Raw genomic sequence first — 14,991 nt, forward strand, 5'->3', positions numbered from 1 at the left:
CAAACCTACTCTAGAAATATACTTTTGCTTCTATAGTTACAGAATATCGTTACCCAAGTACTGCCTATTATTTCTTTTATTTTATTATTCAGTCATAACCCATAATTTTCAGGGTTCCTATTACTCATAGCTATCGTTTTAAAGATGGTTAAAAAACACCCTACTTTGTTCCAGACAAGCTGAGCATTCAAGACACACATTTTCCCAGCTCAAAACAAGTTCCTAAGATTATTTAGCAAGGAACTGCTGTAGGAAGAGGATGATAGATTATGAAAAGATTCTTAATTAAGGTCAGCAGTTTGTTGACTTCTAAATTGTTCTAATAAGAACCAGAACCACCACTGCGTTTGCCAGGAGAACATGAGGACACTTTTAAACTCCCACCCATCCTTCCAGATGCATTCTCATGTTAATATTTTCCCATTTGCTTTTCAAATCCCACTTGCACTGTTTTTATTACATTGGTGTTTCAACATATTTGTGCCATTAAGCCATATTAAGCGTTCTGCTTTCAACCATTATTCTTAAGGGCTTGGCACTGTGTGTCAGAATATCTTTTGTTCCAGCCTTCCCCATCATATAATAGCTATTTCCTGAAACTTGCATGGTGGGCCTATCTTCCATCACTCGGGATTGAAAAATATATTTAAGCATATCTATATTTTCTTTGCAAGTGAATCAGTGGTTTGGGAAACAAAATATTTCAAAATACATCACCACCTCCACACCAACTGTGGAATGTTTTATATCCTGCCACAAGAGAGCATAGAAACCAGATATTACTAAAATAAAGTTGAGTCACATTACTGACCTGGGCCAGTTACCTTCAGTCAGCCTAACCTACCTCACAAGGCTGTTGAGAGGATAAACTGAGGAAAGAGAGAACCATGTATGCTACCTTGAGCTTCTTGCAGGTGGGATATAAATGTAATAATAAATACACATATGCTTTTTGAGGAAAATGGCAATCCTGTCTGGAAGCAAATATATTCTGGCGATTCCCCACACAGAGAACCTAAGGCGCCTCAGATGTTGACAGAATACAACTCCCATAATCCTCAGCAAGCATGGAAAACAGTCAGGGATGATGAAACTTGTAGTCCAACAACATCCAAAGGGGCACAGTTTCTGTCATAAAGGGTTGACAAAAGACTTAATTCCTTGAAGGAAATTTATGCTTGGCATGTGCAGTGAAACCAGTGGTATCAACACTGCTCACTAATCTCGGTAATACCACCTCCAACAAAATTACAGTGGTACCTTGGGTTACAAACTCTGCTAACCCGGAAGTAGTACCTCGGGCTGCGAACTTTGCCCCAGGATGAGAACGGAAATCGCACGGTGGCAGCGGGAGACCCCATTAGCTAAAGTGGTACTTCCGGTTAAGAACAGTTTCAGGTTAAGAACAGACCTCCGGAACTAATTAAGTTCATAACTCGAGGTACCACTGTAATTAAGAAAGCAAGCATTATTTTTGCTGTCATTGCCCAGGAGCTGTAGTCACATCTTCTGTTTGTTTCCCTCTCCCTTCCTTCTTGTAGGAACCAGGATTCTAGATGTTGCTGCTCAGACGGTGATAAATAAAAGGAGGAAAGAGGCAGAAATAAGCAAAGCTGCCTCATCTCAAAATTCTGCAGCAAATGTAAAGCCAGCAGGGAATCTCCAGGTTGCAACCCAACTTCCCTACACTCCTGAAGGTCATCCTGGATCTCTTTTGTAGGGCGATCCATCTTCCTTCAGCTGTGACTCTCTGTGAGGAATTCGGCATAGTGCTATGGCAATCGTTGGATCAGTGCAAATATTTCAGCTAGATTGCTAGATTGAATGACCCCTCCTCTCCCCCTGATGCACTGTTATGGGGGTTTTCCCAAGGCCCCCCAAGCAAATATGGGGGGCACAGAGCAGGGGAGAGGGGTAAAGCCCCGCTACGCTCCCAGAAGTCCTTGCACAGGCTTCCACTAGCAGGACTCTTCAGTTGCATCTGGCAATATACCGGTACTTGTTATTCCATCTGCGGAGGATGATTGCGTAGCTCTACATTTTCTACATTTTCTTGAAGATCTATATGCTGCCTCGCTATGATTTTTAACAAGTGTCAGCTTAATCCTGTAACTCGAGGGTGGCTAACCTAGGCCCTCCAAATGTTGCTGGACAACTCCCATCGCCCTTGACCATTACACACACTGGCTGGGGCTGATGGGAGCTGGAATGCAACAACGTATGACTATAGTAGCAGGTGTTCATTCCTAACCTACTTAGCACACAGCTGACATTTTAACACTGCCAGTTGTGTGGAGAGACAAACTCCCAGTGCTCCAGCGATGCTCCCTTTGGGGCCAAAACACAAGAATTGAGTATTCTCCTGCCCCAATCCTAGGTTGAATCCCTAATGGCTAGCAAACAGGTCGAACCATTCCCACGGTAGTAGGAGGTACCAGCCAGAAAGCTGGTGCACCTCTGGAAGGAGTTGCCATGGAAAGGAATTACATAAGCCATGGCAAGGAAAAGGGATGAAATAAAATCTCTTCATTGATGCAGTCTGCCAGCTTGGCTGCTCAACACAGCAAAAGTTAAAACGCTACAACCACTGTGATGATGCAGAAGAAGACTGTGGTGGCTCATTATGTGTGGAGGAATGACTTTAGGGTTTTTAGTTGCTAAAATGAAAACGAAAACCTGCAATTATCTGCCCATCCTTAGGTTTTTCTCTCACTTGGAAGGCCATCCCAGGCCCACAAAGGAAGTAACCCTTGGCATCAATTGTGTCAATATTCCTAGCCCTGACCAGATTTTTCTCTAAAGAAATTCTTTTTCCTCTAAGTGAAACAACACCCAGATAATTGATACCATTCTGTGTGAAGACTTAAAGCCAATTTGGTTGGCATTATCCATGTGCAGCTTCAGCTGTGCTGTTACAATGAGTTACCTTCAGCACATACATGTGTATGTGCGCGCGTGTTTACACACATTAATAGCAAGCTCAGTTCTCCATGGGCTTGGCTGGCTTGCACTCTGAACAGAAACACTCCACACTACAAGAGTTTGTTGCAGCTGCCATTTATTAGTTTAAAAGTTTCTGCTTTCATCAGTATGGCAAAAGAAAAAGAAAAAAAGATTTCCTTACTCTTAGTTCTTCATATTGCAATGACATTTTGCTCTCCGACGCTGAGTTGTGCACATGTCTTCTGCTCGCCACTCGTTCTCTCCCCAAGCTACCACTTCCCTCTTCCCTTCTTATGTGCCACAACTGAAGTCTCCCTGAGCTAATTAATTATAGTTTCTTGTTACATCCATACTGGGAAATTATTGTTGCCAGGCCCAGAGCAAACCAGGTTCTTAAACTAACTTCAAGCTGTGGTTTACAATGCTACTTTGGATGTTTCCAGATGGGGGCTTAATTTGCAAACAAGTCATTATGAACAGCTTTTTTTACTTATTGGATTTCCCCCGGAAAAGGTAAATCAAGATTAAATGGGAGGGAAATATGGACTGGCATTTTGATGTCGATGACATCATGTGGACTTCACACACACACACACACACACACACACACAAAAACCCCTTACATGCATGAGGAGAACCAACACCACAATAAACACCCGTCTGGAAGCACCCTTTGTTCTAATCCTGGTATTCCCAGTTTAGACATCAGACAAAACTATGGTTAATTAACCCTGAAATTCTTCAGCTGAAGCATGAAAAGAAGAGAGGAGGGAAAGAGAAATTCAAATATGATGAATATCTTGGATTAATCAACTGAGATACGAGCATCTGAATGAAGTCTAGCTTTCAGCCTAACCTACTCACATGGTTGTTGTGGAGATTAAAATGGTGTGGGGAGCAGAACTATGCTCCTGGGAGAACAGGTGGGATACAATAATAATAATAATAATAATAGTACCATGTACATGCCGCTGTAGTAATTGAACTTTTTTGGTGAACAAAGCCCTTATAACACCTTAAGCACCTGTGTATCTGTTGCACTGGTGCAGAAAACATTAGCTGCATTAAGATGCAATACCTATAGGATTGATTGCATCCATATGATTAACTAATATATTTGCCATGTTTTAAAATTGTTACCAAGCCACTAGACAACTGGATTCTTGCTTATACTGTTGAAATGCAAACCAAGCATTTCACTGTTTTTTGCTTGTTTGTTTGTTTTGTTATTGGCCATTTACAGCAGATATCTCTCCCCCCCCCCCCCGCCTCCCTTGAAGGCTTAGGCAAAATGCAAGTATTTTACCAACTCTCAATTGAGAAGATGTTAGGAGACCAGAGGCTGTCAGCAGCAGTCTGAGCAGACCTACAAGTGTTTTACGTGCACTTCAGCCTGTGATAACACTTAATTTTTAATCAAGCTAGCAGTAAAACATGCTGCTGTCTCACTTTTGGGATAGATAGGATAAAAGGCCTGCAGTTTACAACAGAGTTTGCGAAGTGAATCCATTTACTTATTCGCTTGCCGACTTGCTTCCACATTTGAGAGTGTTCAGACCGACAACACTTCAAGCAATCTGAGCAGTAGATAACAGCATAAGCCTTACAAGTACCACAACATCCTGGGCCTACTTTTGGAATCAAGGCTCAAATTTCCCCATATTTCAACATGTTCTAACTGAGAATATTCAGAATGAGAGATGGGCTGGACTAACCCACAGTTATTGGCACCTCTTGCATGCCCCATTAAACAACAGTTAAAAACAAACTATGGTTTAATGAGAACATTAACGTGTGTGAGTCTCTGCTGCTCAGTTTCGCTCCATTCCTCCACTGCTTCTACTGTGCTCCTGGAAACCAACTAGTGTAGAGAGTTAATCTTAATAAATACTTTTCAGCAAAAACAACCAACCAACCAACCACCAAGGTCTGATCCAGCCACTTTGGGGGAGATACTGGAGCTAACTAAACTCCACAAATCAGGCTATAAACACAAAATGTTCCCGACGTCAGGAGAACTTTATTCATTCCATCCAAGAATGCATTTAAGCATTTATGTAACACAACACTCCAAACCTCATAAAAACTTCACGGTCAGCATGCCTGAGCCCGGCTATTCAAACTGTACATGCTCAGAACCTGTGTTCAGCAAGGAACTTATCCTTGTTTGGAGAGGCACACGCAGCACACACAAATCCTGTAGTGTGAAATCATTATTAATTTATTATCTCAGAAGAAGAAGAAGAAGAAGAAGAAGAAGAGTTTGGATTTGATATCCCGCCTTTCACTCCCTTTAAGGAGTCTCAAAGCGGCTAACATTCTCCTTTCCCTTCCTCCCCCACAACAAACACTCTGTGAGGTGAGTGGGGCTGAGAGACTTCAAAGAAGTGTGACTGGCCCAAGGTCACCCAGCAGCTGCATGTGGAGGAGCGGAGACTCAAACCCGGTTCCCCAGATTACGAGACTACCGCTCTTAACCACTACACCACACTTGCTTGAACCACTTCGCTTGAAGAAACACATTGCTTTGTGTGAGCACTGTCTACAGCAGGGTGCTACGGCTGCAGGTTTCTTTCCAAGCAGAAGACAGAGAGAGGAAGATGGAGGGGGAAAGAGGGAGGGCCATTTGGTCACACCAAGCTGCAGGAGGAATTCAACGTAGGATCGCTCCATCAGTGTAAGCATTTCTGCTTGCCTAATGGAATAATGATCTGCCCACTCTTCTATACTGCTCCCTAGTGCACTGTTCTGGGAGGTACGGTATCCCAGTGGGGTAGTAAGCGAAGCAGAGGAGGGGAAGCCCCATAGCACTAGCAGAAGTCCTTGTATAGGCTTCCGCTGGTGGAACTTGTTAGTTGAATCCCACCCTGTAATGACAGCCAGTTCCCCATGGTGTAATCTGGGTACCGTAGAGATGGGCTTCTCCCACATGTATTAAGATCAGAGGCTGCTTTCTGGGTGCCCTTACTTTTAGAGAAGAGGGGTGACCATAAATAGGGCCTTTTCAGTTGTGGTGTACCAACAGTGCAAATCTCTCCTGGTACTGACTTTGATTTCTTTTGGGTGCTAGGAGAGGAGCTTATTTTTAGACACTGTACAACCTATCTTCTGCATGTCTATTCAGAAGTAAGTCCTTCAGAATTCAATGATGTTCAAATAATTGCTAAAGGATTGCAGCCTTGGTATTTTATTTGGTTTTTATACTGAGATTTCTGGCTACTCAAATGGCTTAATTTATTGGTTGAAATTCACTACGTAATTCCATGCAGATTTTGATCCAGTGGCGGTGTCCAATGGAGGGAAGGGCCATAGTTCAGTGGCAGAACATCTGCCTTGCATGCAGAATGTCCCAGGTCCAATCCCTGGCATCTCCAGGAAGGGCTGGGAGAGAACCCTCCCTAAAAGCCTGGGGTGCTGTTGCCAGTCAGGGTAGACAGTACTGAGGTAGGTGGACCAATGATTTGACTCAGTATAAGGCAGCTTTCTATGTTCCTGGCTGCTAAGCAAAGAGGAAGGGGGTGATTTTCTATGTCCCCCTCTTCCTGCTACAGCCCTACCCCCACGTCACCTTTCACACTATTCTAGAGGGTTTCCCCAGGCCGAACAATGGATTTTCCACAGAGGTCTGCAATAGGAGGACAACTAAGTGAAAATTGCTCTCCCTCATCTTAATGGGCACCTCCAGTAGATCAAATGCCATCCCAATCAGATTTGCCACTAGATTGTTTTATCATTATTTACTGTTTTCTTGTTGTTTTAACAATTCTAAGTCACACTGGGAGAGTCCCTTGGGACTTAAAAAGCAAGTTATTAAATAAACTAAGCTAAACCAACAAAAACTACTGTGGGAGATCCATGAATACCAGAAGTACATAGGTGGGGACAATCACATATGCCCTTTCTACCCAATCAAGAGCCACAGTGGCAAAGGCACAGGCAACTAGGTTACCCTTGCAGTCCTTGTTTTCACACACAAATTATCAGCAGTGTGGGATAACAGAACAGGAAAGCAGCTCCCATCTACATGTTAGAAAAGTAAAAGAGAGGGAGAGAGACTGTTAAGACTGTCTGACTGACTAACAGAGCACAAGAACCCTCCAACTCAGCAACCTTTTTCAGGCGTGGGCTGGTTCACCGTCCCTCAGAAAAAAATAATAATGAACGAATTCCTATGCCCCACAAATAACCCAGAGATGCATTTTAAATAAAAGGACACATTCTACTCATGTAAAAACACGCTGATTCCCGGGCTGTTCGCGGGCCGGATTGAGAAGGCGATTGGGCCGCATCTGGCCCCCAGGCCTTAGGTTGCCTACCCCTGCTCCAACTGGTAACAGATACAGGCCTTGCTGTGTTTCCCTGATCGGGGTGGGGAGGACTGTGGGGTTATTTATGGCTGCTGCATCTCCAGCCTCTGTTTCAGAACTTTTTCCACACAAGGGTGAAATCGACACACATATAAAAATGCTTTTTTAAAGCCTTTTTAAAAAAAATACATTGAAGTGCCCCATTATATATTGCACTTAAAACATTTTATTTGCAGCTGTGTAACTGAGTCCAAGGGCTCTTGCATGTTTCTAAGGTGATGGTCTTCAGCAATCAGTTGAAAGTCGAATTAAAACTGTGGCACACACACCACAATATGACACTCTGTTCCCCATAAAAATCCTGCAGTGCTCCTTCTCACAGACAAGATCCTATTTAATCAAAAGTAATTTCTATTCAGGACTTACTACTTAGAAATTGTGTTTAGGATCGCAGGCCACAAAGGTCTCTCCATTTGGGGTGTTTTGAATCAATTCTTGGTTCTCCCAGGTAGTGGCCCTTTATTTAACTCAGTTCAGGAAATGAATTAAAGAGTTGGTAACCAGGAGAAGGAGCCACTGGAAAACACATGAGGTGGGAGAGACCGTTGCCAACTGTGGACTGCAATCAGGAAATGAATAATTAAAGGACACTTTAAGCCATAACGAATAGGGAGATGTTTACTGAAATCAACCCTTTGAACAAGCTGTCCTTCCACACCTTAGTTCTGAAATGGGGAGGGAAATGTGGTACCAATCCATATTCAGTCCCATCAGTGCAGACTTCATTCCATGCTGCTCCCCTGGGAGAACAAATGAAGTCCATACAGAATGAGAGCCTCACAAAAAACAGGAACCTACTGTACTTTTTCTTAGCTATTCACTTTGTCTCACTTCTGCATTTAAGCATCCCTGAGTAGCCACTTTGAGCACAGAAGACACATATTTTAAGTTGATAAAAGAGATGCATATAAAATTAAACTCTCAGCACATCCTCAGGTCATTTGAGGCTCTGTGCGTGTGCATGCGTCTGTGGTGGTATATTTGAAAGTCAGCTCTGATGCGGACTGCTCTGCTCAAATTAAATTTGACAGACAAAAGACAGCTCATAAGAATTATTATTAATTCTTGGTCACATGCAACTTGGCAAAATGCCTTCAGAGCTGTCTGTGATACAGGACTATTTGTTCTTCAGTAGCAAAGGGTAGACAGTAAACAATATTTTTTAAAAGATGGCATGTTTCAGTTTTACCAAGAACCCACAGCTCGGCTACGAGCAGCACGTCTACGTTGTTTTAAAAGTGACCCATCTACATTTCCGCAGGAAGATTAAAAGTCAGATACATCATATTGGCATTAGATATATCCAAGCCTTTATTTCCCAATCAGTGTAACTCACACTATACAGTGTGTGTGTGTGTGTGTGTGTGTGTGTACGCACACGCACACTTCTCAAAAAGCATAACATTTTTAATAGACAGTACTACCTGTTTAAACTTATTTTAAGGGACTGTTAGGGCAAGCAAGTCTCCATTATTAGGGGTGCTTTTTAAAGTTCCCACACTCTGTGAACAGGAAGTGCATAATGAATTATGGCTTTTAGCAGCACATCTTAATCCAACTAAGAAAATGAAGACCATACATGCTCTAACTATGCAACAGCAGAACCTGCTCATGTGAAAGGTATTTGCGAACATCCTTGGGGGTGGGGAGGAAGCGGCTAAAAAACACACAGAGTTAACCTAAATTCTTTTTCATCTGACTTTTTCCTTTCTTGAGGTTTAAGAAGAAAATAGTTTTCTGTGGGTTCTTGCAATGCAGATGGTAGGCACTCTTGTGTGTTTACTATGTGAATCATCGTAAGTATTTTTTGTTTTAACCACCATTTGTGTCCTCTGTATTTAGTCTTCCTGATGCTAGAAGGATGTATCACTAAGGAATTTCTGCATTGTTTATTTAGGCTTATGTGTGACATTGCTAACATCACCCTAGCTCTGTGAGAATTGCAAGAGACACTGAGAGGCAAGCCTAAAGTAGGCTGTGTATTGCAAAATGCAGAATCCTTGCTCTCTGCCAGTTACTGTGCTTTGTAAGAATTGCTAGCAGCTTTTGATCAAACAGAACCACATGCCACTTACAGGCACATCAACAGTTTCACCTTTGCCAAGTGGTGTCCCCACAGGCACCAGTGTGCCCACCAGCACCCTCCATGGCATCCCCAAAAGGTCTCAGTAAAAATCCACAATACATGATTCACTGTTTTCTCTTCCTGCTCACTATCTGGCTCAGCCTCTCCTGCAGTGTACACATCCCTTTAAACTTGTCCGCAAGTACAGATTGTATGCTAGTATTGGAAGCCCACTATGCCATCTGTTCTAAACAGAGAAGAGGTGCAAAGAGCTTCTCTCTGTGAGATAGCATAGCAGCGCCCACCCATAATAGGGTGACTGGTGGGAGGTATCTCAGCACTATTTTGTGGTCCTCTCTTAGATATGTGGCACACACCCCAACACATCCGTTTTGTGAATAGCTCTCAGGGCACTTTCTCAAAAATCCAACTGTGCCAGCTAGCCGAAAAAGCATTAGTAGGCTGTAGCTTACTTAGTGGAATGTCCCATGTGTGGGGCAGACAGTGCAGGGGGCAAATATTTCAACTGGCAAATCAATAGCTTTCACCAGGTCAAACCTGTGCTAAAGATTGGCCACAAAGCTTCATACACACTCCAGTGTCTTTTCTCCCAAGCAGGCCTGCCAACGTGAAACTCACCAAAGCCCTATCCTGTAGCAGGGGAAGCAACATGGTTTAGGCTGCAGAAAATGGTGTTTGGGTGGTGGAGCAAACCCTAGCCAGCCAGGAGCAGGAAGGAATAGTTTTATTCCACTTCTGGGTTATAGCCAATTGTGTCCATGCATAAGCAAAATGGGCTTCTTCTCAAGGAGCAGAACCTCCCCTTTCTCTTCATGACCCTCTAAATCTGCTGTGGAGGGTTAGGGGACACATAGAGAGGACAGGAAGGGAATGTTCCATTTAGCAAGCAGAGTTCCACTCCCACAAACCACCCTGAGTCAGTCTTGCAACCCAGACATGGGGTGCATACCTTTAAATCCAAATTCTGTGGATTTTCCTACTTGAGCTTTGCCCAGTACAGTTGCCCGCCCCTTGTTCACCTGCTGCTTCAGTCTCCAGACATGTGGTGAGGAAGGCAGGAGGGGAGGAGACTGCGAACTGAGGAGGGAAAGAAGATCCATGGCAGTTCCACCTTCTTCAGCACTGGGGTAGTTATGTGGATGCATCTGGTGTCCCATTTGCAAGGTGGCAACCTACCCGCAGTGGTTTAGGGTGCTGGACTAGGCCCTGGGAGCCAAGGGTTCAAATCCCTAGTCAGCCATGAAAGTCACTGGATAACACTCGGCTAGTCGCAGTCTCTCATCCTAACCTCCCTCACAGGGTTGTTGTGAGGACAAAATGGGGAGGAAGAAGACCATGTGTGCCACCTTGAGGTTCTTGGAGCATAGGTGGAATATAAATGTATCATTGCACATAAATTAGTAAATAAATTTATCTAGAACTTTTAACCTTAGTAACGCTTTGCAGTCTTCTGCTGAAGGGACAATTTTCTGGGATAACTATGAAGGGACTTAAAACTGTTTCTAGTGATTCTAGTTTAGACTAGATCAAGGAATAGGGAACCTGTGGCCCTTCAGATTTTGTTGGACTCCAAGTCCCATCACCCATTGGCCATGCTGGCTGGAGCTGATGGGTGTTTGTTCCGACAACATCTGGAGAGACACATTCCTGCTGGACTTGGAGACTCAATAAAGTAATCTGAAGTACTCATAAACAATGTCTATGTAATATAACTTCCTGAGCTATCCTTCAAGTTAGTGCATTACAGAACTATCTGACTGAGAATTAAAAGGCTTTGGCTGGATTTCTTGAGGATCTAATTGCCACTAACAAAGACAGTTTCTTAATATATTGCTGCAGATATTATGACAAAACAAGCAGCTCATTTTTCTTGCTCCTGGTTGGAAGGCAAAGTAGAGAAACAGCCCGAGACTTGTCCCAGTCAGCAACACTTTCGGCACAAAATTCATTTTAAATGCTTACCAATGATCACAAACAAGGTTGAAAGAAACCAGTTTCAGCTGTGACATCTGATTTCAAGCTCCCCAAATTCTGCATTTGTGGCACAAACATCAGGAAAAGAACTTCTGCTACAAGTACAGATTTCATAAGCACACAAACCCAAGGGCTAAATCTCAAAAACTGTTTGCATTGCAATATATGTGACTGCCAGTGCAAGTTATTTCTTAAATGTCTGTTTCATCTTTTTTAAATGTTCTGACAAAGTAGTGATTCCCAGAGTATGAAGTTTGTCTCTATTAGTTAGTTCTGCTCACTGATTCACCCTCAACACACTTACACTGCAGCCCCCTCACCCCAAAGTCAAATGATCAGGCGTGAAGGCCTTACACTTTTCCAGGGGTAGCCAACACGGCACACTACAAATGTTGTCAGACTACAACTCCCATCAGGTCCAGCCAGCATGACCAATGATCATGAGCTGTAATCCAACAATTTTTGGAGGCCACCATGTTAACTACTCTATACTATGCTATTTCTCAGTGACATTTGTTTTAGATTGACTGTGGTCATAATCTCAGGGTTCTTTCCAATCACACTCTACAATTTCCTACCCCAATAACCCCCATCCCATATCTGCATATGGTCAAGAGACTGCCCATGTTCGCTTGGAAAATAAGTCCTACCTGAGTTCAATGTGACATACTCCAAAGTAAAGCATGCATAGGAATGGAACCTAATTTAGGTTTTATTTCTAAGAAAGAATGGATTTATTTGACCATAAGCAGCAAGCTAAATTGTAGGTTTAAGAGGTCTGGATGCAATCACACACACATATATATATATCACTTAACCAAGTTCAGACAAGTCTAAATCTGAAATATATTTATAATTCCTGCTTTAGCTTGGGAAAACAGAATCATAATGATACTTGAGGGTTTAAATGTGATTTCCAAAACACAAGCTCATATGTATTAACAGCAAAAGGAATGGCAAAAAGCTGGCTCATATTAAGTCCTCACAGTAAAAGTCATTCTCATTTTGTTGGTGAATTCTTTGCTTTCTTGGCTTATGTGGGGCTTTTCACATGATACACTGACGTGAAACTTTATCAGGTTTTGCTTTTCTCATATCTCACTCTGGCAAAGTCTTGATTGCTCTTACTATTTGCACACTGAGGAGCGCACAGATAATTTAAAATGTGAGGGTATTATTTTACTCTTAAGACATTTACAGCCCAATCCTAGTCATGCTTACTCCGCAGGAAGTCCCACTGAGTGCAACAGGGCTTTTCCCCTTGTATGTGAACTGCATTGCCTGAACTCAAATCCTATAGAGAAAGTTAAGGTTTCAATGTTATAAACCCTTTTATGGAAGTAAGCTCCATTGAAAACAATAAAAACTTACTTCTCAGTACACATGTATAGAACTGCACTGCAAACTACTTTAATCAAGCTGGAGTATTTAAGCAGCTGGTGTGCAGGCTTCTATTCCATGTCTTCTGGCATATTAAAAATGGCAAACTAGTAGAGGGCTTAGCAGCACACAACTAAAAGGCATGCAGAACTAAATACTACTCTGCTACATCAATTCCTACATTTTGATTCACAACATTGTTCCAAAAATGCATCAAGTTTTCGCAATGGTCTAAAAATTCTTCCTTTTTCAGACCTGTTATCCCCAAGGGACACAAGCAATACCCGTCACACCATGTGGAACTTTCTCCAAAGCACCAGCCTGTGATAGTGGTGCCTGTCCCAACCGACTGATGGGAAAAGAAGCAGGATGCAGGGAGGACCAGGGAAGTAGGTATTTAATCTTAAATGTAGCTAGATTTGGTCAGGATTTTTCTCACCACGAAGGGGAATAGTTTGCAATTGGGTTGTGGAGCTCTTGGAACACCTGCCTCCAAGAAGAAAAAAAGACTTTGGCTAAAGCTGTATTGTCCTAGCACAAAACTAGGTACATCTCCATTAATTTTGCACATGCGCACAGAAAGCATGAGAGGTGCCTAATTCTGGCCACAGGTTGATACTAGCAAGCTCTCTAAAACATTCAACATTTGGGGATAAATTGTAGTTCTGAAGGTTTATTCAGACTCATATTTCGAAGTGTAAGCATGGTATGATTACTAAGATGACAACATTACTAAGATCATAACAGTGTGGGGTCATAATTTTCAGTATACTGTACACCATATTTTCAAATGTTTTTTGACCCTATCAAATGTCACTGTTGATTGAAGCTCAACATCTGGAACCAAAAGGATTCAGCTCCAAAAGAAAAATTTTGACACTCATTTTCAATGTTATGTTTTCTTTTTTCGTAAGGGTAGAGTGAAATTATTAGAGAACTTCAAACGCAAAGTTCTGTCGGGATCCGTCTGCTAGCCTTTTTCCTTTGAAGATGTGCATAAATCAAGTTTAAGCTTTTAGAATCTCAGTCACTAGCCATGTGAAGAAGACATATTTAATCCATACTTCAGTTCATTTATTACTGGCTCCAGATAGTAAAACGGTACAAAGGTGATCTGAAGTGTTCAACTCTGCATGCTTCCAGCTGCATAACTGACACCTCAATACTGAACACATGTACTTGGACCTAAATCCACTTAATTCACAATGGAACTTATTTGTAAGGATTTCACAGGGTCAGCAAAGCAGTGCCTTCATTAGGACCGATATTCACCATGCAAGCATGAGCATTAGCTGGTCCTAAAGATGGTATTTAAATACTTGAGGGCTTATTACTGACCCTATGGGATTTTGCTATAATGAACCAATGGCGTATCTGTTTTTTAAAATAAATTCCAAGAACTTTAGATTAAAGTTTTAGCGACATTAAATTCCTTGATACAAAGAGGGCAATGGGGTGCACAAACGAAACCAACTAGGCATTTAAGTATTTGGAAAGTAATATAGAGCAGTAACTAGGAACATATAAAAAATTCTGTGTTAGTCTGCCATAGCAGAGATACAGTTTTCGACACCCTCAAGAAACACTGTGGCATAGATTAGTGCCTACTTCATTTGATGCATGAAGTGTTGTGTTGCAGATTTCATATATGTAGATAGATACATAGATTACAGTATATATATTGAGAGAGAGAAAGATTATGAATGATTAATACACACACACAGTTTATCCATTTTGTAAACACAAGTGTTAACGACCTACTCCCTGCATTTTATGATTCTTAAGCCTCACTGTTTACATTTTTAAAACTGTACCCATGTGTAATAGGAATGGGTTCTTGTAGGCATCCTTAGCCAACAGAGGATATAACATGTTGGGCATCCAATGTAGTGTCATTAGTTCATGAACGTTTGTGCCACAATGACTCTGTTAAGTCTTTAAGGTGCCATAAGACTCTTTCACTTCTGCAGGAATATGTAGGCCTTTTCATTTGTGGCTATATGGCTGGTTTCATAATCCTACTAAATGCTAAATGAAAACTAATCACGCATTAGATCAGGGATGAGATAACTATTTCCTGAACTGCTCTAGTGAATCTATCAAGACACGGGAAAGATAAGGTTCCAGTCACTTAACACTTCCCATTTATGTTTGGATTTCTTTATTTGAAGATCTTTTGGGGCCATCTGTCCCCAAATCCACTAGGCACACAGACACACAGACACACACAGTTATGTAATG

At 42.1% G+C, this 14,991-nt stretch overlaps 1 protein-coding gene across 2 annotated transcripts in view; it reads right to left on the minus strand.

The window, feature by feature from the left end:
* Positions 1–14,991, minus strand: part of SLIT3 (slit guidance ligand 3) — a 415,965-nt gene that overhangs the window by 399,636 nt on the left and 1,338 nt on the right. The window lies entirely within an intron of this gene.

This window comes from Podarcis pityusensis (assembly GCF_964106645.2).
Source record: "Podarcis pityusensis genome assembly, chromosome: 2".
NCBI lineage: Eukaryota > Metazoa > Chordata > Lepidosauria > Squamata > Lacertidae > Podarcis > Podarcis pityusensis.